This window comes from Pinus tabuliformis, chromosome 2_2, assembly GCF_031772625.1.
Source record: "Pinus tabuliformis cultivar Carrire ecotype Pingquan chromosome 2_2, CPIR1, whole genome shotgun sequence".
Lineage (NCBI taxonomy): Eukaryota > Viridiplantae > Streptophyta > Pinopsida > Pinales > Pinaceae > Pinus > Pinus tabuliformis.
The window spans coordinates 176,532,878-176,554,979 of NC_142300.1; the positions used below are offsets into that span (position 1 = coordinate 176,532,878).

At 39.8% G+C, this 22,102-nt stretch overlaps 1 protein-coding gene across 1 annotated transcript in view; it reads right to left on the bottom strand.

The window, feature by feature from the left end:
• The window catches only part of FUG1 (Translation initiation factor 2, small GTP-binding protein), a 57,676-nt gene that overhangs the window by 30,823 nt on the left and 4,751 nt on the right, over nt 1-22,102 (bottom strand). The gene's annotated exons all lie outside the window — the stretch shown is intronic.

The following is a 22,102-nucleotide window of genomic DNA, read 5'->3' on the forward strand; positions in this document are numbered from 1 at the left end:
ATCAAATTGCCTCCAAGTTAGACCAATTCCTTCTAACTGACAACGCAGTCCATTTAGGAGGGGACATAACAGCAGCAATTCTCCCGTATGCAGGCTCGGACCACTGGCCCATCGCCCTTCAATGGCAAAGACCGGGTAATGCTAATAAGAGACCATTCCACTTCGAGGCGTTCTGGCTCACTCATCCCGCATTCAAAGACTTCATCAGAAACACCTAGAACATGTATCAGCCACCCGAAGGTTCCAAAATGTATCAGTTTCAACAAAAACTAAAGTATCTCAAAACTCATATCAAGCTCTGGAATCAAGAAACCTTTGGAAACATTTTTCAGGCGCAACAGAATCTAAATAGGGAAATGGAATAGCTCCAACAGAGAATAATCATAGAAGGGCACAATGAAGAAACTCTGGAACAGGAGAAACGCATTCATCACCAATTAGAGGAGAGGAGAAAGCAGGAGGAAATACTATGGAAGCAAAAATCAAGGATAAGATGGCTGAAGGAAGGGGAGAGAAATACCAAGTTCTTCCACAGAACAACTGTTCAGCGAAGAATGCATAACTCTATCCCTTTCATTCAGAAGCAGGGGGGGAAAGAGTAGAAGAGCATGATGCGATTGAGCAGGAATTCATAAGGCATTTTCGGCAGGTTCACCAAGAGCCCCAAAAAGACAGAAGGCCGGCCATTGAGAAAATCACTCGAAATGTGCCAAAACTCATCACCGAAGATCACAACAAGCTCCTTCTTCGCCCAGTTCAACAACAGGAAGTGGACACTACAATGCATCAGCTCAAGGAAGGAAAAGCCCCTGGCCCGGATGGATTCACAACCACCTTCTTCCATGCCTTCTGGGATTTAATCAGAGATGAAGTCTGGCAAGTTGTAGAGGAGTCGCGCACCTTGCACTGGCTTCTACCCTCTCTCAATTCTACTTTTATCGCGCTCATTCCAAAGGAAGAAGGCAGCATCACCCCAGACAAGTTTCGCCCAATTGCTCTATGCAATGTAATCTATAAGGTGATTTCAAAGGTCATAGCCAACAGATTAAAACCGCTACTGCCCCTGCTCATCTCTCCGGAACAATCTAGCTACGTGGAAGGACGACAGATCCTGGATGGCATCATCCTCTCGCACGAAGTTATACACTCTCTCAAGCACACCAAGCAAGCAGGTATGATACTCAAGTTGGACCTGTCAAAAGCTTTTGATAAGTTAAATTGGATGTACATACAAAAAATGTTGTTAGCTTTTGGCTTCTCTCCTTTATGGGTTCGATGGATTCATAGCCTCATATCCTCGACTTTCTTCTCCATTCTTGTCAATGGCATCCCTTCCCGCCCCTTCAGACCCTCTCGAGGTATCCGGCAGGGCGATCCTCTGTCGCCCTTCCTTTTTGTTCTTATGGCTGAAGGATTAGGACGCCACATTACTCAAGCTCGCCTTGCCCAGCAGATCAAAGGTCTTTCCATCCACAACTCTCCTGCTCTTACCCATCAGCAGTTTGTCGACGACAACATGCTGTTCGAGTACCCCTCTGTCCAAGAAGCTTCTATGTTCAAATCCCTGCTGAATGATTTCTCCGAGGCCTCAGGAACCAGCATCAATAACTCCAAATCTCATATCTTTTTCTTTCATACCCCTCCTGTCGTACAAAGAGCCATCGCTCGTATTCTGGGCTTCTCCATTGATTCCCTCCCTTCCAAGTACCTTGGTGCCCCTCTCATTGATTCCACCATCAAGCATTCCTCTTGGCGCATGCTTCTGGAGAAAATTGACCTCCGGCTCAACTCTTGGACCCATAGATCTCTGAATATCGCTAGCAGACTCGTTCTAATCAAGGCTGTTCTACAGGCAATGTCGCTTTACCTTTTCTCTATCCTTGCAGCCCCTAAATGGGTAATAAAAAGAATTAGAAATATGCAGCGCAACTTTCTATGGGGAGCGATGGGTACAAACCACAAATGGGCTTTGGTTAAATGGATCTCTGTATGCAAGCCTAAAGAGCAAGGAGGCATTGGCCTGAGAGACCCCAGTCACAATAATGCTATAATGTGCGCAAAGATCTGGTGGCAATGGCTAACCATCCCCACCAAACCATGGGCGGCCATCTAGACAGCTAAATACGCCAACAACAGGCCACAGGAGGAGCTCATTAGACTAACGCCCAATGCAAAAGGCTCTCTCATTTGGAACGCAGCCAAACAACACTATCAAATGATTCAACAACATAGTTTTTGGGAAGTTCGAAATGGCAGGACTGCACGTTTTTGGATGGATGCCTGGAACCAATTGCCAAAACTCAGCAGTCTCCTCAGTCAAAACCCAGGCCACTCAGATGATGAGCTACATCAAGAGGAAGTATGGCACCACTGGACTCAGGAAAATGATCAAGGATACAGGAAATGGAAGCAGAGCGAATGGATTATCAATAGCGCTGATCAAAGGACAATTAAGGAACTGGGAGAGGAACTCCAAAGGCGCCAAGTGAGATACTCTGAGGATAAAGACATCTTACGTTGGGGCTATCGGTCAAAAGGAACTTTCACCACTGCAGAAGCCCACAAGATCATCAGTGCACCCACTTCGCCGCTAGATCCTATATGGGGGAGAATTTGGTCAGCTGGCAATTGGCCTAAAGTATCACTTTTCCTATGGTTGGTAGGGCATGGAAGAATATTGACATGGGACAAACTCAGGCACAGAAATTACCATGGGCCATCAATATGTGTTAATTGCAGAGCGCAGGAGGAAACTCTTCAGCACCTTCTGGACTCCTGTCCCCTGGCAAACCAAATGTGGGAAAAGGCTAGTTTTCGTTGCCAAAGAAAATGCAGAGTATCGGAAGACATCATCGATTCAATTCGCCAATGGCATCGGAGTCCATACAAAAGTGAAGTACTCAATCACCTGTGGAGATTAATACCAAGGCTCCTCACTTGGTGCATTCGGAAGGAGAGGAACAAGCGTATATTCAAAGATCAAACAACCCCCACAGAGACCATCTGGAGCAACTTTTGCTTGAACCTTAAGGAAACTTTAGCGCTTCGCACTTGGCTGCCAGATGATTTTCCTACTTTGGCTAATGAGAAGGCCATTTGGGCAAATTGGAACTTACTACTCCAACAAGAAAACCCTCCCCAAGCCCTCACAGGAAGCAGCAAAGCAAAAAAGGATACCTGGAATCCACCACCAAAGCAAACTATCAAGCTCAACTTTGATGGTGCATCAAAAGGCAATCCTGGAAATGCTGGATATGGAGGAATATTCAGAAATCATGCAGGTTCGCCCCTCCTCATCTACCATGGCAACATAGGATGGGACACCAATAACTCAGTTGAACTGGAGGGACTATGGCAAGGACTCCTCCTCTCAAGAATCCACAACTTTCAACCCCTGGAAGTTGAAGGCGACTCCCTCGTCCTCATCAACATGGCCAAGCAAATTCTCAATGGGACTCATGCCAGGAAAATTGCCAAGAGCTGGAGACTCGAAGCTAGATTGGAGGCCTTAGAACAATGGCTTCACAATAATAGAGCTATCATCTTCACTCATGTAAAACGAGAAGGAAATCAGGTAGCGGACCTCTTAGCCAACCTGGGAGTGAATTCCAAGCACACTCTCACCACCGAGACGCTGGACATAATCCAACACCATGATCATGCACAGGAATGCAAACTTCAGATCCAAAAGGAAGTTGCTCCCCCGATGCGGGTGCTGGAGATGAGAATTAATGTGATTAGACAGTGGTTGGGCGAGGCGGATTGCCACCTGCCTAACCTGCACATGATAAGTGGATGGGCAACACAGCATAGCGCGTGGCACACCTGCATGACCATCGCTCAGGGTACGTTATCTTGCTGGTTCGGCTGGAACGTCAGGTTCATAGTGGGAGAATTAAGGTTCACACGCATCAGCGTGCAGCGGAGGGATCATACCATTAAGGGAGCAGTAATGGGAGACAACTCCCAAGACAAAGCTTGCAATCTTAAAACTGGAGGCAGGACGAGGGGGATGGTAAATCTGTTAGCACTGCGGCTCTGCCGGCACTCCTCTGCGCGCGATAAGAATCTCAGAGAGAGCTCAGGGAATTGGACTTGGGTGTTGATTATCTTGGTCCTAGCTGCAAGGCTGGTCGCTCCCCTCCCCGAGTATCGCTCAGGTATTGCTAGTCGGCTCTACTGGTCTTTTCTCTCGGCTTCTAATTTCTGTGTTTGTTTTTGGTTTAAGCATAGACGCAGGGACTTGGAAAACCCAAAGAAAGTGTTCACTCTAGGCATAGGAGGCTCAATTGGGAGGCATCGCCGCATCCAAGCAAACACCCCACAGGAAATTCTCTGGAGTTGGACTGCGATCATTGGCAGGATGCCTCGTCTGAGACCGAGAGCAGGCAATCGCCAAGGGCAGGCGAGAAGAGCCCCCACGGACTCATCCTCCAGCGATTTGAACCATCCTCCAAGAAGAGGGCTTTCTTCTCGCAACAAAAGAGGAAGGTCTCGAGCCTCTGACTCTCGACCTGGTCCGATTCCTGCCACAGGCTCTGCCATTTTCACCTTCGACAGCGCTCTCATTAGGCCCAGGATTACAGCCTATTTCACTGTGGTGTTTCAGGAGGAAGGTTTAGCAGTAGACTTAAGGATGCAAGAGGAAAATTCGAGGGCTATGCAGGACCCCTCTTCATCTTTTCAGTTAGCTTCAGAGAACATGCCTCAGCAGGGAATTAAGGAGCAAAGAAGCAGCGCGCGGGAGCCGATGATGGTAGATCTAGGTACTGATGCCCAGAATGTGACACAATTAGAGGAACCACCTGATATGGGCTGGTGTCGAATTACTGAAGAGCCCATTGATGAATAGGAAGGTCAACCATGCTTCTCTTTTTGCAGAATGCCCCTGTCCACAGGGCAAGGATGTAAGGCGGAATGGTCATGTGTTTTTGTCACTGTCTTGTGTCTCTGTGTTCATTCTCCCCTGGTCTTTTCTTTTTGAGTTTTTGACTTGTCTTAGGCTCCAAAGATTATTCCCCTGCATGGGAAACAATATCAGACATTTTTCAAATATGTATACGCTGGATAGAACTGCCTCCCGCAGGAGCAGAGTGCTTGACTACGGTCATGTTGTATATTTACCACCTCTTTGTTAATATAATAGATTAGAATTACGCAGAGAAAAAAAAAAAAGATATTCCTAGAGATTTAAATCAACCACATTAAATTTGCTTCATAAGCTTAACACATTAAATTTGCCTAAGGAATAATTAAATTGTTAATTTAAAGTTCCTTCTTGGTGTCTTTTTGTGTTAAAAGTAAAATTTAAAAGGAAAATTATGTGGTATTGATATTTTCATTTCTCTATAGTCAAACACGCCTAATAATCTATTAAATCGCCTCTAAAGATTGACTATAGGAGAAAGATAATTTTTTTCTAGATATGAGTCATTCAAGAAAAATCATTTAAATTATAGGATTGTGAAATGCTTAGCATGTGAATGTCATCGTTCTTCATGGTATTTAGATCTTTCGGAATTTAATTGCTATATTATTTTGCATGTTAAGATCATTGTTTCTTCTGAATAACTTGATTGTGTTTCTTCAAGTATATTCGTGGTTAATTGAACATCTAAGGCACTGGTCTAAAAAAACATTTACATCTTGTGGTTACGTCTTATTCATCTCAGTTAATCAGAACTTGTTTCATTTTCATTAAGCTATTCAGCCTTAAGTCTCCTAGAGACTGTATTCCACAGGTTTCCTTCATTCATTTACCCCTAGGGACTACCCCCCTTAACTTGTCTAGGAGAGAGTCTAAATGGAGTAAGGATTAGAGTGACAGCCCTTACTCTGAACGTTGTCGCGATGCTTAGACACTTTGTGCGACAACATTTTTGGCATCGTTGTCACGGACCAATTTATTGGACCTTGGCTTTGCGACATTCGTCTTAAACATCTTTATCTTCTCAATCTTTCCTCATTTCTTCTCCCATAAACGCCACATTTTCTGGCGCCATTATATTTCTTCATCCTTCATCACCCTATCTTTTTCCTCTCACTAATCCTTTAATCTTCTCTATTTGCACCTTTAGCACCTGGACATTTCGGTTAGTTTCTTGTTTGAGTGGCGACTCCACTTATTCATCCATTATTTCTCAGACAAGAAGCCCTCCCTAACATCCAATTGCTTCTGCCCGACTAACCTTTCGGTTTTTGCCTTTTGGATCTTGGAGCTAAATTCATGTTCAAGTGGCGACTCCACTTCTTTCATTTTTTTCAAGAATTTTCTGCTAAAAGCTCGCTTCTTGTGGATCTCTTGATTTTCTTGGGCAAGGATCTCTCTCTTTCTAGCATCCATTTGGCCCTTCTTTTCCCTTTGAGCAAGACATCATGGACTTGTTCACTCCTTATAACTTTGTTAACATTCAAGGTTATCCAAATGACCTTCCTAACAATGGCCTTGACAAGTTGCCTTCTTTCCAAGGAAATAATGCAATTAGTGTTATGGCTCATCTAAAAGCTTTTAGCTCTTGGTTGGGTAAATATGCTAGAGGTGCTGACTATAATCATGAAAATGTGAAAATGAGCCTCTTTGTTCTTTCCTTAGAGGAAGATGCTCTCGATTGGTTTACAAAAAAAGCTTGATCATTTGTTTAATTCATTGCAATCAATCATTAATGCCTTTAAGGACAAGTATGGAGACAAAAGAAAAGAAAGACATTTGGTTAAAGCTATTAGCATCATAGAGAAGAAAGAAAATGAAACCGTAGAGGAATTTAATAAGAGGTATAATGGTATTATTAAAGAATTACCTCAAGATTATTGACCTCCTGCCAGGTCTCTTTTGGATTTTTATGTTGATGCCTTTGATGTTGATACTTCTTATGAGTTGAGGCGAGCTAAAACTAATAATTATAAGGTTGCCCAGGTTTTAGACGAGGAAATTGAAAAGGATAAGAAAGCATCTGGGAAGATTGAAATTTCAGTTTTTGATAAGGGTCTAAGTAAGTCAAAAGAATCCAGTGAATCTAATGATGACCCTATGCAGATACTGATGTAGAAACTTGAAAGCATGGAGCTTAATCAACAAAGTTAATATCTAACCATGCTAAGGAAATGAGTATCATGCAGGGTAGGTTGGTCCAAATGGAAAGATCTCAAGCACAAAGTTTCCAACCTAGAAATAATAATAATCGAAATAATAATGTTTGGCAGAAGAAAGACCCATCTAATGAGCAGAGACCAACAAATCCGCTTGAGTTTACCAATCTTGTGGATGAGGCTTTGCCTTATTGTAGGGCCTGTAATGCTCTTCATGCAGAGGCTACTTGCCATGTTGTCAAAAGAATCATAGATAGTAGAATGGCAGATGCGAGCAATCAAATAAATGTTGTTGGTAAGGAATATCAATTGTCTATAAAAGATCATGAACATCCTCAGACGATTAAGGACATACAACTAAATTATACACAAATGATTCAAAACATGGAAGTTAACTAGATCAATCTTCAAAATAGGATAGAGGCCATGGAAGCACATCATGACAAAGAAAGGACTTCCATGCAAAACTGTTTACTTGTCATGAGAGCAAAACATGCTAAGGAAATGGAAACCATGAAAGCTAATCATGATAGAGAAATGAGCTCTATGCAAAATTGCTTGATGACCATAAAAGCAAATAATGACAAAATAATAAAAGATATGGAAGTTGGTCAGATATGTCTTCAGAATAAGTTATTGACCATGGAGGAAAAACATGCCCAGGAAGTCAGTGCTATGAAGGTTAAACACTCTATCCAAATGGATGCCATAATATTTGAAAAAATCATTCTTTAGAATAAGATACAGGTACATGAATTTCAACATGGGTCAGAGGATGAAAGAAACAAGGAAATGTCAACAGATCATAAGCCTCCCTGTCTGCTGCAGCAAGCTCCATCTTACTATGAGGAGGTCATTTGTTCCATTGAAAAGTGGCTAATTGAAGGTGACTCGGATAAAATGGAAATTGATCAGGTTGATGCTTACATGATTGATCCACCAGTCATAACAAATCAGGTTCATGAAAATAAAGAAGCGCAAGTCAAAGAAGTCTTGAACATTCCAAATTTTCCATATGAGCGTTTTTCGGATCAAGAAGGAAGTTGTGCACCGATCACATCATCATCAACATCAAATCCTAACGAAAGCAAACGTACAAAGCGAAAGAGAAGAAGGAAGAGGTTTGATACATCTGATGGCCAAAAACAAATCGATTTTCGGATAACACATAGTCCTACGATATGTAGGATTGGGCATGGCACATCTGAAAAGAAGCCTACAGATTTGCCCGAAAGCAGGGAAATGCTCAGCGTGCACGACATTGAACGCATTTGATGCCACGGGGCATCCTTTGTATTGTATTCCTAACCCTACACCATTTTATTTCAGCATTTCATTTTGTAGTTATGTCAGATTTATGTTTTTCATGTTACTAGAATAGTTAATAAATGAACAGCTTATATCTTTCATGTGCTTAATATTATATAATGATTTTTGGATGGACGTTACTTATGTTATCTTTTGTGTTGTGTGGATGCAGATTCTGGGTTCTCACATTCCCCTGGTGCAGCGACGTGTCCCCAAGTAGAGCCAGATGTTGACCACTCTGTGTCAATGCCCCCATAGCAATACACCCCCTTTTTTGCAAAAGGGATATCGCCTGATCGATTTGTCTATGCCACCCAGTTATCATCATCAACCTGATCATCATGTTATAATGTAAACCCATTTTGCATGTATATGATGTAAATAATCTCAGCAAAACCATGTCATGTATGTAACAACCTAGGTAAACTTACATTTCTAGTGACGATCTCCATTCTGAGAGGTTTTTTGTCTCACCAATCCATTCTCGAATGGTCAGCAAAGTTTCCCCTCCAGTCTTACCCCAAAGCTTGAATGGATTTTGTCGTTAAGATCTTAGGCGAGTCTTAATGTTCTAGATCGAATCTATGTAAAAGTAATTTGGGAATAATCCTAACTATTTGGTTAGATTATTTTATTACAAATTACTTTGTCTACTGGTTTATATTTGTGTCGCAGAAATGGGTGGTCTGTGAGGGTCTATTGCAAATGGGTTTTCCCCCTTATGATGTAAAAAATATGAAAATCATGATGTAAAGTGTTTGAACGGTTGGAAAAATAATTTATCCCCGCATAGGTTAATTAATTAAATTTTCTGGCCAAAAATTAATTAAAATCCTAACCCAGAAATTTAATTAATTCTAAGTCCTAGATAAATTTATATTCTCCAAAGGCAAAATTCGTCGGTCCTAAAAAGTCAAATTTTAAAAGGTCCCGGGACTAAAGTAAATTAATTACTTTTCTAAATTTTAAACCTTTGAACCCTGGGGATCAAGTCAAAATCAAATTTTTGGGGAAATTAACTCAAAAAAATTATTTGAGTTAATTAAAATGCATTTAATTAAAAATTTCAAATTTCCCCAAATATTTAAATATTTCGACGGATGATATTAAAAGAAATTTTAATCTTCCTCAACGATCGAGATTGCTTTGATGAGGATCATTCGAACTAGCCATTGGAGGAATTATCTTTAAATAAAAAGTCATTTTTTAGTTGATTAGTTGATCTATCCGATCTTTGAGTCATGTGCTTAGCAAGAAGCTCGTGGAATCTTTTTCTGGATAATAAAAAAAGGGTTATTCTGTTGGTGTTACTCTTCATGGGAATACTGTAAAATGTTTTATTTTCATGCATAATTTTTTCTAAAGCCATTGATGATAGCTTTTGAATAGTGATTTGAGTACAGGTATCTTGCTCAGTCATTGGGGTTTGAATAATAATCTAAATTTTGAATTTAATAGGCAGGTATCTCTATTTGTCTGAATTTTATGGCTGGATTGAGTTTTGAGGGAAATCTTGATTTTAGATCCCCGGGCGTTAGGGGAAGTTTTCAGTTGGACCAGCCAACTCCCAATCCGTATTTTTTGAAGAGCCCAGCTAAATTAATCCCGGGCTTGTCATAAGTTTTTTGTTGATGATACACGAAGGGTTTCGAGTTAGCACCTCCTTTAAAATTTAAAAAATCTTTTAATTTTTGTGCAGCATAATGATAGATCTAGCTAATTATTGTAATTTAACTTAGGTTTTGGGATTTTTTTAATTCATCATTGTATATTTCGCTTTTGGGTGTTTCATTTTTGTCATTACAAGTACAGATCTGAAGGAGAATTCATGTTTGAAGCCAGATCTATGCCCTCGAGGGTAAGATCTGGCCTCAATATTGTTTTGCAGGGACATTTTTTTAGAAAAAAATTATAGTCGAGAGAGTTTAAAAATTCTTAGATCTGGAAATTTTTATAAGGGTTTCAAGGATAAATCTAAAGCAAAAGGATTCAACATTTTAATCAAAATTTTCTGAAAAAAAAATTAGTTTTCTGGGCTACCATTTCTCTGTTGCCTGGGGTTTTGATCTGTTGCAAATTTTGAATTTTTTTTAGAAAACCTCTTATTCCTCCATTGCTCCTCCCTTATTATGCCTCGGCTGCTCTTCAAACCTGCATCTTTCCCTCCGCTTGTCAGCAGCATCCTCTCTTCTTTGTTGCATGAACCCTTCACGCTATCCTTCTTCTGCGATGCCATCCCTTCACTGCTCTTTGTTGTTTTCTCCCTTTTTCCCCTCTATTCCACCTACAAAGAACCCATGTCATTGCTCTTCTTCCTCGAGTATCCAACGCTGCCATCTCTCCTCCACGCATCCTCCTTTTCCTCCATCGACCTGCAACCCTTTACCACAGTTGTCCACGACCCTCAGTTCTCCTTCACTGTCGTCAGTCTCCCTCTGCCTGTGGCCTTCAATTTTTGTGCGCCCTTCTCCTTTCATCTCACTGCCATATTTCCTTCCTCTAAAACGCTGCCATCATCCCTTCCTCATCGACCTGCATACTGCCTCCTCTCCCTCGCTCAAGCTCCTCTTTGTCGCCATAGTCCAAACTTGCAAGTAAACAAAAACAATAACATTTGAATTCCTTTTTTGTTTTCTTTCTTGTGTTTTGGCTTGTTAGGGTTTTAATTCTAGCAAATTCAAAAAAAATTAGGTTTCATTTATTTATTTTTTAGTTTGCTTGTTTCAAATTTTTATTTTATGTTTGATTTTCTACAAAAACTTAGAAAGAACTAAAAATCCTTTTGATCTTAATCTTTGTGACATTTGATTATTTTAGAAATTCAATTTTTCTTATTTGTCTCACATTTTGATTTTGTTCTTTTACTTATGATTTTTTTATTTCACTTTAAAATTTAAAAAAAAAAACATTAAAATTCTAAAAAGTAAAAAAAAAAAATATGTGACTTTCACATTTCTAGAGATTTAAAGCAAAAGAGGACTTTTGCGCTTTCACATTTAAAAAAAAAAAAATTATGTGGCCTTTGGCCCATTAAAAATTTAATTCATTTAGTCTTTTTGATTTTTTACATTTGTCACATTAAAAAATTTAATTGATCGTTTACCACATTAAATTCGCTTCATAAGCTTAACACATTAAATTTGCCTAAAGAATAATTAAATTGTTAATCTAAAGTTCATTTTTGGTGTCTTTTTGTGTTAAAAGGAAAATTATGTGGTATTGATATTTTCATTTCTCTATAGTCAAACACACCTAATAATCTTTTAAATCGCCTCTAAAGATTAACTATAGGAGAACGATAAATTTTTCTAGATATGAGTCATTAAAGAAAAATCATTTAAATTCTCGGATTGTGAATTGCTTAGCATGTGAATTTCACGGTTCTTCATGGTATTTAGATCTTTCGAAATTTAATTGCTATACTATTTTGCATGTTAAGATCAATGTTTCTTCTGAATAGCTTGATTGTGTTTCTTCAAGTAGGTTCGTGGTTAATTGAACATCTAAGGCACTGGTCTAGAAAATCATTTCTATCTCGTGGTTGTGTCTTATTCATCTTATTTAATCAGAACTTGTCTCATTTTCACTAAGCTATTCAGCCTTAAGTCTCCTAGAGCCTGTATTCCACAGGTTTCCTTCATTCATTTACCCCTAGGGACTACCCCCCCCTTGACTAGGAGAGTCTAAACAGAGTGAGTAAGGATTAGAGTGACAGCCCTTACTCTGAGCGTTGTCGCGGTGCCTAGACACTTTGTCAAATCATGGCAAGCAAGGTCAAGGGAAAAGCAGCAAGGGGGAGATCAAAGTCTCCTAGTGAAGCAGTAGCGGTTTCAGCAGTTGCTGGGGCAGAATTTCGGATTTACTGAGGAGTTCGAAGATATTACAACAAGAGGTTGAGGAATACTTGGTCTTGGAAGGTACTTGTTTAAGTCTTGGTCATGGTATTCGTCGATTGAAATATCTAAAAGATAAGAAGAGATTTTACGGGTTTTCCCCTCAAGAGGAGGGGTTTTGGCCCTGGCTTGGAGCCTACATATTGTGTCATTGATTTTACTGTTTTGGTAGTTGTTTGATGTTTTTCATATTGAACTAACAAAGATCAAAGCTAATAAGTAAAAAGCTAACACAAGCAGTTATCAAGCAAAGAGAATTAACATATATATTGCCCTACTGAATTCTCAACATGGTATCAAAGCTTTGGTTATCTAAGGGCATCATGAAGATCTCCTCTACAATGAAGAAGGTCATCAAAAGGATTGCAAGCCATCTCAAGAAAAGCATCAAAGAGGTATGGAGTCTCATATTCTCTTCAAAGAAGGAATCAATCATAGAAAAAGATGAAGGACTCTTCTCTGCTCTCTCTGGAACATTTCAAGACGAAGACATCTGGGTAATTGATAGCGGTGCATCAAGGCACATGACTAGTCACTCTCACCAATTGAAGACCTTATCAAAAGGAAAATCCGCATACTTTGTGGAACTTGGAGACAACAAGAGCTATCCTGTGAAAGGCATTGGATCATCATCCATAAAGCTAGAAGATGGAAGCAACATCCACCTCAACAACATTTTGTTTGTTCCAGGTTTGCACAAAAATCTACTTTCTATTTCAAGCTTAGAAGATAAAGGAGATAGAGTAGCATTCATTGATGGAAAAGTAGTTGTTTGGGAAAAATACTCAAGCATAGAAAAAGCTAAAGTAATTGGTATCTGAGAAGGAAGACTCTACAGATTAATATCTCCTGTAAATCATGCCCTAGTTCACACTGAGATTAGTCCATGTGAACTTTGGCATAGAAGGTTTGGTCATCTACATTTCAAAATTCTTCCAACCCTAAATTCTATAGTAGATGGAATACCAAGTCTAAAGGAGGATCATGAAGGTGTCTACAAAGGATGTGCATTAGGCAAAAATACCAAGAAACCATTTGGAAGTAGTGCTTCACGGTTGAAAGAAATCTTGGATCTCATTCACTCTGATGTATGTGGCCCTATGACTCCAAAATCACTTGGAGGACATCTTTATTATGTCACATTCATAGATGATCACTCAAGAAAGACCTGGGTTTACTTAATGAAAACCAAGGATGAAGTATTCACTAAATTTCAAGAATTCAAAGTTGAAGTGGAGAACCTTACAGAAAGAAGGATCAAAATACTAAGATCTGATAATGGAGGAGAATATACATCCAAGGAGATCATAGCATTCTGTAAGGAATCTGGGATTAAGAGGGAGCTAATAGTTCCATACAATCCCAAACAAAATGGAGTTGCAGAAAGAAAGAACAGGTCCATTGAAGAAAGTGTAAAAGCAATGATACATGATCAAGATCTACCGAAGTTTCTATGGGGTGAGGCAACTAAGACAACAGTCTACATACAAAATCAATGTCCTCACAGATCTCTAGACAACAAAACTCCAGAAGAAGTGTTCACTGGGAAGAAGCCATCCGTCAATCATCTCTAAATCTTTGGATGTCTTGTGTACATTCATATACCAAAAGACAAAAGAAAGAAGTTGGATCCTTCCGGTGTGAAAGGTATATTTGTTGGGTATAGTAACTCATCGAAAGCCTATAGAATCTATATGAAAGATGGACATCACATTGAAGTTAGTCGTGATGTCATATTTGATGAAAGCATAGCATTCAAGAAATCAAAAGAAATTTCTATAGATTCTGATGACAAAGAACTTCCTATGTTTGAGGAAGAAGTTGACAAGGAAGAAGGATCTCACCATGATGAAGAAGGACCTAGTGAACCTATTCAACCTGTGGTCACTCAAGAAACAAGGAAAAGACCTAATTGGTTGAAGTCTACACTACTTGATGCAGAAGGTCATGGAGCAGCTCAAGGATCATTTAGAGAAAGTAAAAGACCCAAGAGATACTCTGGGTATGCTGCATACATGACAAAATTAATAGAAGCAGAACCATCCACTTTCGAAGAGGCTATAGAACATCAAGAATGGAAAGATGCCATGAATGAAGAATATCAATCTATAATGAAGAATGGAGTATGGGAGATCATACCGAGGCCTGAAGACAAATTTGTAGTTACTTCCAAGTGGATCTATAAGATCAAGCATGCAGTCGATGGAAGCATAGACAAGTATAAAGCAAGATTTGTGGCAAGAGGGTTCTCTCAACTTGAAGGCATCAACTATGAAGAAACTTTTGCTCCAACAACAAGATACACAACAATTCGATCATTAGTCTCTTTGGCAGCATCGATGGGATGGAACATCCACCAAATGGATGTCAAGACTATGTTTCTGAATGGCACAATAGATGAAGATAGGAAGGCATATGTTTGCAGATTAAAGAAAGCATTATATGGCCTCAAGCAAGCACCAAGGGCATGGTATGCTAGAATGGATGCATATCTACAAAGACTAGGCTTCACAAAAAGTTTTGCTGACTCAAACCTCTATATTAAGGTTGTAAACAATGAACTTGTAATCATTCTTCTATATGTGATCTTCTATTAACAAGTATAGAAGGTCGAATTGAAGAATGTAAGAAGCAATTGGCGGTAGAATTTGACATGAAGGATCTGGGGCTGATGCATTACTATCTGGGACTAGAAGTCTAGCAGGAACCTAATGAAGTCTATTTAGGTCAAGGAAAGTACGTGATCGAGATTCTGAAGAAGTTCAACATGATGGACTGTAAAGAGATGACCACTCCAATGATCACAAACTTGAAAAGACTAAGGAGTTTTGAATCAAGCCCTGTGGATCCTTCTAGATATAGACAATTGATTGGCTCATTAATGTACTTGGTGAATACTCGTCCGGACATATGTTTTGCAGTAAATATACTTAGTCAATTCCAAGTGGAGCCAAAGCATGATCACTGGATAGCAACAAAACATATCCTAAGATATCTGTGGGGAACCATCAACTACTGTCTGAAATATGATAGAAGGAATAATGTTCAATTGATTGGTTATACAGATTCTGACTAGGGAGGCAGTGAACAAGATGGAAGAAGCACTACATGAGGATGTTTTAGTCTGCGATCATCTATAGTCTCATGGATGAGCAGAAAACAAAACACCGTGGTAGGGCATTCAAGACGAGTAGTCGTGGACCGATATTCTTTGAGGATTAGCTACCCAAGATAAGAATAGTCCAACAAGAGGTCATACTCTGGGAACAAAACACACGTTTCATTTCCCCGACAACGATGCCAAAATGTTACCGCTCAAACTAGCAGGGGTCCTAGGACGAGATCCTAAAAGGGCAGCTGCTAGGTCAAGGGAAACAATGGAGCGATAGCCCACTGTCACCTCAGATAAGGCTCCCTGCTCTTTACGGACTTTCACCGATGGGAGGAGACCCAGTATAAGGGAATCACTAAATGAGTGAGTCAATGAAAGAATAAGGAGTGATTCATAAGGCCTATTCACAAGAGAGACTCAATTGTATGGTTTGCTTGCTTGAGAAGCAAGGTGTAAGGCTCTCTAGGAAGGAGCAAGGGGATTTTAAGGGCTCGGATTTAAGGATAAGACTTGTAAAGGAGATACCTAGTCCTAGAAATCCTTGTGGAAACTTGGTTTTCAAGTGGTCTTTGTGAAATTAGCTTCAATAAGTTGTGGGACCACATGAGACCAAGTGGACCCAAAATTAGGTCAAGTAAGTGGAATTGGTCACTCAAGGAGGGGCTTGACCTAATTATGGAAGAGAAGAGGATCAATGGGCAAATCTTCTTGGAATAGAATGCAATGATCCAAATGAGGTCACTAGCCAAGGGAAACCTAGGGCAAGAAACGGTCCTTGAGCTAGGGCTTGCTATAACTTGAGATCCCATTGTCGGATTTGCTTCAAATTTGGAGGGCCTCTAGAGAAAACTTCAGTGCAATTGTGGACCAAAAATTGAAGTGTTTGGGTGGCTAGATTGTAAGATAATTGATGCTCTAGGTGACCTATGTAGGCTAGGCCTAGAAAAGAGGGAGGTGAAAAGAATAAGCATTGAAAATGATCACCAATGGAGGATTAGTGCCTTGTCCTTTGGGAGAGATGGAGTCAAGGAGAATTTGTAGTTTGGAATAGATTCACTTGGTCAAGGAGGCCTTGAAAACAACTTCGCATGGCATTAGGGCATGAGAGAAGCAGCTTCAAGGTCTTTACACTTCGATTTGCAATATTTGATGACTTATCAAGATAAATTTTGACACAAACTATCTCTAGGAACATTCACTCATTCATACATGGCCCATGACATGATGCAACGCTATAAAAGATCAAATTCCCACAATATCACATAAGAAAAGTAGTAAATTTTCAGCCTAGTATAGCGAAAATCCTAGCAACATGCATGTGACAAAAGTAAATAACAAGAATAGCATTAAAAGAGCACTTACATGTAAGAAAGAGTATATCCAATCATCAAGATATGCCAATAGAGAAGCTCCAAGACAAAATGAAAGAGATCCAAACATCAAAATTCATCCATTCATCCAAACTCGTCCTCCAAGAAGGATAGTGAAATTCTCACAAGAGGAGATAACCCAATCCAAGTGATGATGATCAAAATGAATCATCTCACTTCTATTTATACACTCTCTAATGAATTTGATTTAGTTAAATTGGCCTAATTGAGCCCCTAAAATAAAATAATGTGCATAATAACAATACTTTTGGTGACAATCCCACCAAATAGCTCAATAATGTAAAGATAAGCCTCTCAAGAGGGTCGAATGATCAACAAAGTGAATTGTTGGACCTTTGAGGAGGCCTAATGAGGTCCAAAAGGGTGCCATGATGTAGAAATTGACTCCAAACATAGTGGACAAGGGGTTGGCCCTTTGTTTTCCAAACAAGAACCTATGGTGCTCCCAAGTGGGTGTGGGGGCACAAGGACATCCTCATGGGTCTCCAAATAGATCAAATATGCTTGTAGACCATCTATAAGGGGTGGGGTAATGACATAATCCCTCCCTCTGCAACAGAAGACGTCCTGGAACATTTTCCATGTGTATGGTGCAACTGTGTGGCTAACTGGGCATGGTGAACCAAGTGCATCAATCCTCATCCTAAAGGTGGAACACGAGCCATCGATGAGTGTTGTTGGGGATCCATGAAGTAATATCTGCTATGGTGGAGGCCCATGGCTCTCAACGCTTACCCTACAAGTGTTAATGTGGCGCTCTAGAGGGCCAGGACCCCGTATAGGGAGACCAAGTCCCAAATGAAGACCCACCTGCAATCTTGCATAAGATCCAATGCGTCCCCTTTCCCTCCAATACAAGAAGTCATCAAAATAATAAAGTAATAAAGCTTACAAGTCACGGGATCAATGGGGCACTTCATGGAGGCATGCCCTTCCGTAGTGGGCTTTGGCATGTACAAGTGTCTCCAATCTCAGTAGGGGGTTAACCAAGGACCCTATTAGGTGGTTTCAACCTTTAAAGGGGGGACATGTCCATGGTACATCCTTCAAGTGGTAGGTGGCAAGTGATATAATAATGGAATGGAATGGGGATCAAGTGAATCATCCAAACCACATGTCAAGGTACAAGGGTAGCTATAATAAGGGAAGCCCATACCTAAGTATGTACTAGGTGGTACTGGGAAGCGGGACCATGCAACCAAAATCAAGATTCCCTATGTGGACCCAATGGACACATGTGGACCTGGATGGGAAAATAGATGAATGGGGTTAAAATGAGTGGAATGGGAGTGACTTAGGTGGTATTGTAAAGCGGGACCATGCAACCAAAATCAAGATTTCACATGTAGTGCCAACCCAAAACCCAAATAGTCAGTAAAGGAGATCCCACGGGACTAGGATACAAAGGTAACCACGAAATCGGGTAATGGAGACAAGAATACAAACCTAACCCACTCTTTCCATCGAATACCCCAACCAATTCATGCCCAAAAGTGCCCATGACATGTAAGGAAAATTACTCAAATATACCAATGAAAAGTCATACCTTTGAGGTCGGGAGGCCCACCTTCAAACATAAATTCGTAACAGATGGTCGAGGGACCACATGGCTAGCTCAGGGGGCGGAGAAAGTGGCACATCGAGCTATCTAGGGGTTGTTGGCTGCCGGCTGAGGACCATCTAGGAGAAAAAAATTCTCCTATGCATGCTACCCACGAGTGGTGGGTAACAGGCTTATCAAGGAAATCTCTCTAGTAGTGATTGGAAGTATTTTGGGTCCCGTAAAAAATGAATCGCATTAGTTTCTTTGACTTTCTAAATCTTCTATCCTATTTTCCTTCATTGTGCTCAAGCCTCTCATCTTCTTTTGCCTTGGCTCCATGCCTTTTTTACTTTGTCGATTTCTTCATACTAGTTTCTTACTTCTAGAACTTTTGATCATATTCTTCATTTTCTTTTGCTTATCTTGCATGGTGATGTCAAGCCCACCTTTGAATTATATTGTTGCATTTACTACCTCTTGATAGTTCTTAGGTGTGGTTATCTAAACATTTTGCCTTTATGTTCGACACGAGTCTCGATATGAACCATTCTATCATTTCTAGTTCTAGTATCTCATATTTAAATTGACCAAGCAACCTATTTTACTCTTAAGTCATGATGGACTACGTCCCCCACCGCCCTTTCATTGTTCATCCTTCTTAACCATGTAAATGTTGTATGTTTGTCATCAAGAGATTCAAATGACCCTAGAATTTCTCCATGACCTCAAGCTATTTCCTAAATGATTTTGTTTTTCCAATTTTTGATACCATGTTAAGGTTGTACCCCTTAGAGATGCCTTGAACACTTCCCATTTGCTTCGAGCATCATTCTCCCTTGCTACCATAGTGCTCCCAAGGTAAATAGATGACCATCTCCATTTGTCATCCTATCATACCTTGGAAATGCTAGTAAGAAGTATTGACTTGCTTGCTATGTCATCCTCCAAGCTATTTGTATGTCTTCTTCTATCGCATCTTTCCTTACACCTCTTCTGTCTTCACCTCCAATGTCTATAAGATTCATCTGATGGCTCATCAAAGGACTCTGATCCAGTCTTTCAATGATTCAATTCAATTTTGGACTTGGATTTGTGGTCATCGTGATCTCCAACTCCAGTCCATCACTCTTGGAAACTAATTTCTTGTTGCCTTCTCTCTTCATTAGGGTACTACTAAATACACATCTAGATGAAGGTAATCAAACTTCTTGGTGGAATGTTTTATGATTCCCTGCAAAATCTCTTATATCTTTAGCTCGTTTAGTGTTGGAATCTACATTCTGTAATCAAGAGACCCAACTCCTTTATGTTGAAAAGTGTAACTAGGTTCGGTCTTCATAATGACATGTGTAAATGTGATTTTATGTAATTGATGAAAAGAAGAAAAATAAAATTATTATTGTAATGCTTGTCTCATGGGTTTCATGAGCAAGGAATTTTATTTTTAGTAATAGCTCCCATTGTGAGCCTTTAGGTTTTGTCATCTAGTCATAAAAGTCAAATTAAGTCAATCTCACATTGGGCATGTTACATTTTGTATGAGTCATTAAATTAAGTATGAAAGCCCTCCAAGACAAGCACAAGACCTCTCCTTCAAGTCGGCTTCAAGAAGAATAATAATATCTTCAACAAAGAGTCATGTCGGTTCACCCTCTTCAAGTTGGCTTATTACAAGCTCCAACAACTATAAATAGGGCAGTTCAGATTTCATTTGAAGGCAGAATTTCAGAGAAGGATTTTCGGAAAAGGTCTGCAATAAGAAAGAAGTGCGAGAAGCCCAAGAAGGAAGCCTCCTCACCAGCAAAGAAGAAGGGAAGATATCTGAATTATTCCAGATCATTTTTAGGGCTGTCTCTTGTCATTTGTGAGAGGAAGGAAGGCAGGATTTGTTGAAGAAGAAGCTGAGAAGAGTTCTAGAAGGGCCGAGGCTAGTAGGGTCACTTGGGAAGCCGAATTAAGGGAAGATTCATTGAATACATCAAGCCGAAGTATGTAACGAAGTCTCCCCTCCAAGCAAAGTGATAACAAGGTACATCATACATTACACGTGCTGCAATTAGGGCTACTGAAGGTAGCAGGTCTAATCTAAGAAGCTGAGATCTGAAAGATAGCAGAGAAGGAAGGAGAAGCAAGTAGTTTGACCATTGAAGAAAGGAGTTAAACTAAGAGGTCTTGTGGCTTGGTCTTGGAGTGGCAAATAGGTCAAGGGTCTTGGTCTTGGTATTCGTCAATTGAAGTCTCTATAAGAAGAAGAATTTGTTCAGGTTTTCCTCTCAAGTGGGAGAGGTTTTGGCCCTGGCTGATAGCCTATATTTTGTGTCTCTTGTCTCGTTATTGTTTATGCTTTGATAACTGTTTGATGAAGAACACTATAATAATCTAACTAAAGAGAAGATCGTAATCTAATGAAGTAAAAAGCATTCACAAGCAGTTATCTAAAGTAGAGAAATCGCCAAATCTCAATGCCCTAGATTTCTCAACACTAATAATCTAACTAAAGAAAAGATCATAATCTAATGAAGTAAAAAGCATCCACAAGTGGTTATCTAAAGTAGAGAAATCGTCAAATCTCGATGCCCTAGATTTCTCAACACTTTATGCTCACAGATTAGCCACTCCACAACAACCTATCCTATGTGCAATAAAAACCTTCGCACTTCCTTCTTTCCAATGGGATTGCCCCAAAACTCTATCAAATTTCAAAAATCAGGATGGCTCGTCCCCAATATCTCATGGCAGGATTATTCTTGCTAAAATAAGACCTTGTGAATTCGATCGAATGCCACCCAAATGTTGGCTACTAAATTCACCAACGGTCCTTGGGCCTCTAAATCCCCAATAAATGTACTACTTGAGGAACTAATAACCTCGACTTGCCAACAACCAGAATTTACTAATATTCATTTATGGCATTACTGATCATATCCAAAAAATATGCATCACAATAAACAGTAAAAAATCACTAGCTAACCATCCATTCAGTACTATTTCATTATCAGCAAGAAAACATCCCAATTATGAACATGAACTTTATGAACCTCAGTCGAGTAAAGATTGTACCCTAAAGGATAATAGAGTACTTATCTCAAACTTAGCTCAATATCACAGTTATTCAACACTTACCCTGCATCTCCAATAACAAGTTCTCAAAAATCACAAAACATAACATCTACTTTCTCTCTTCTTCTCCATTTATACAAATATCTCAACCTAGTCCACCTGATGACTAGGTCACCCCTTATTCCTTGCTTGTATTCATCAAAATGGATTACAACATATCAAATGGAGGGGCCTCTATACTCAACATGCATCCTGCCATATCATTAGAGCTCTTCATCATAGGAAGGGTATTACAGCGCCCATAGCCAAAAACTATATCCACAGTCCATCAGATGATGATTACAGCTGTCTTTTAAGTTTTGACTATCTACAGTCAGCTAATAGTTGAATTTGTAGCTCCCATATTATTAACTGGAGTCTGGCACAAGACCATTAGGATGAACTTCATAGCAACTTGAATACATGAGCTTGCATATGCTACAATTTACTTTGTTCATTTTATTGCACTCTGACCGGAAAATTCAAAGGGAAGCCTTGTACAAAAGTGGGTACTGTTTTTTTATTACTATATATGACAGATGATTGCTGCCTAAACTTTAGATAAAAACTTGTCCCAGCTCCTCCAAAGTTGGGAATACAATACATTGTCAAATAAAAATTACGTATTGGAATTAACTGTTAGGGGAGCAAGAAATAAAACACACACGCA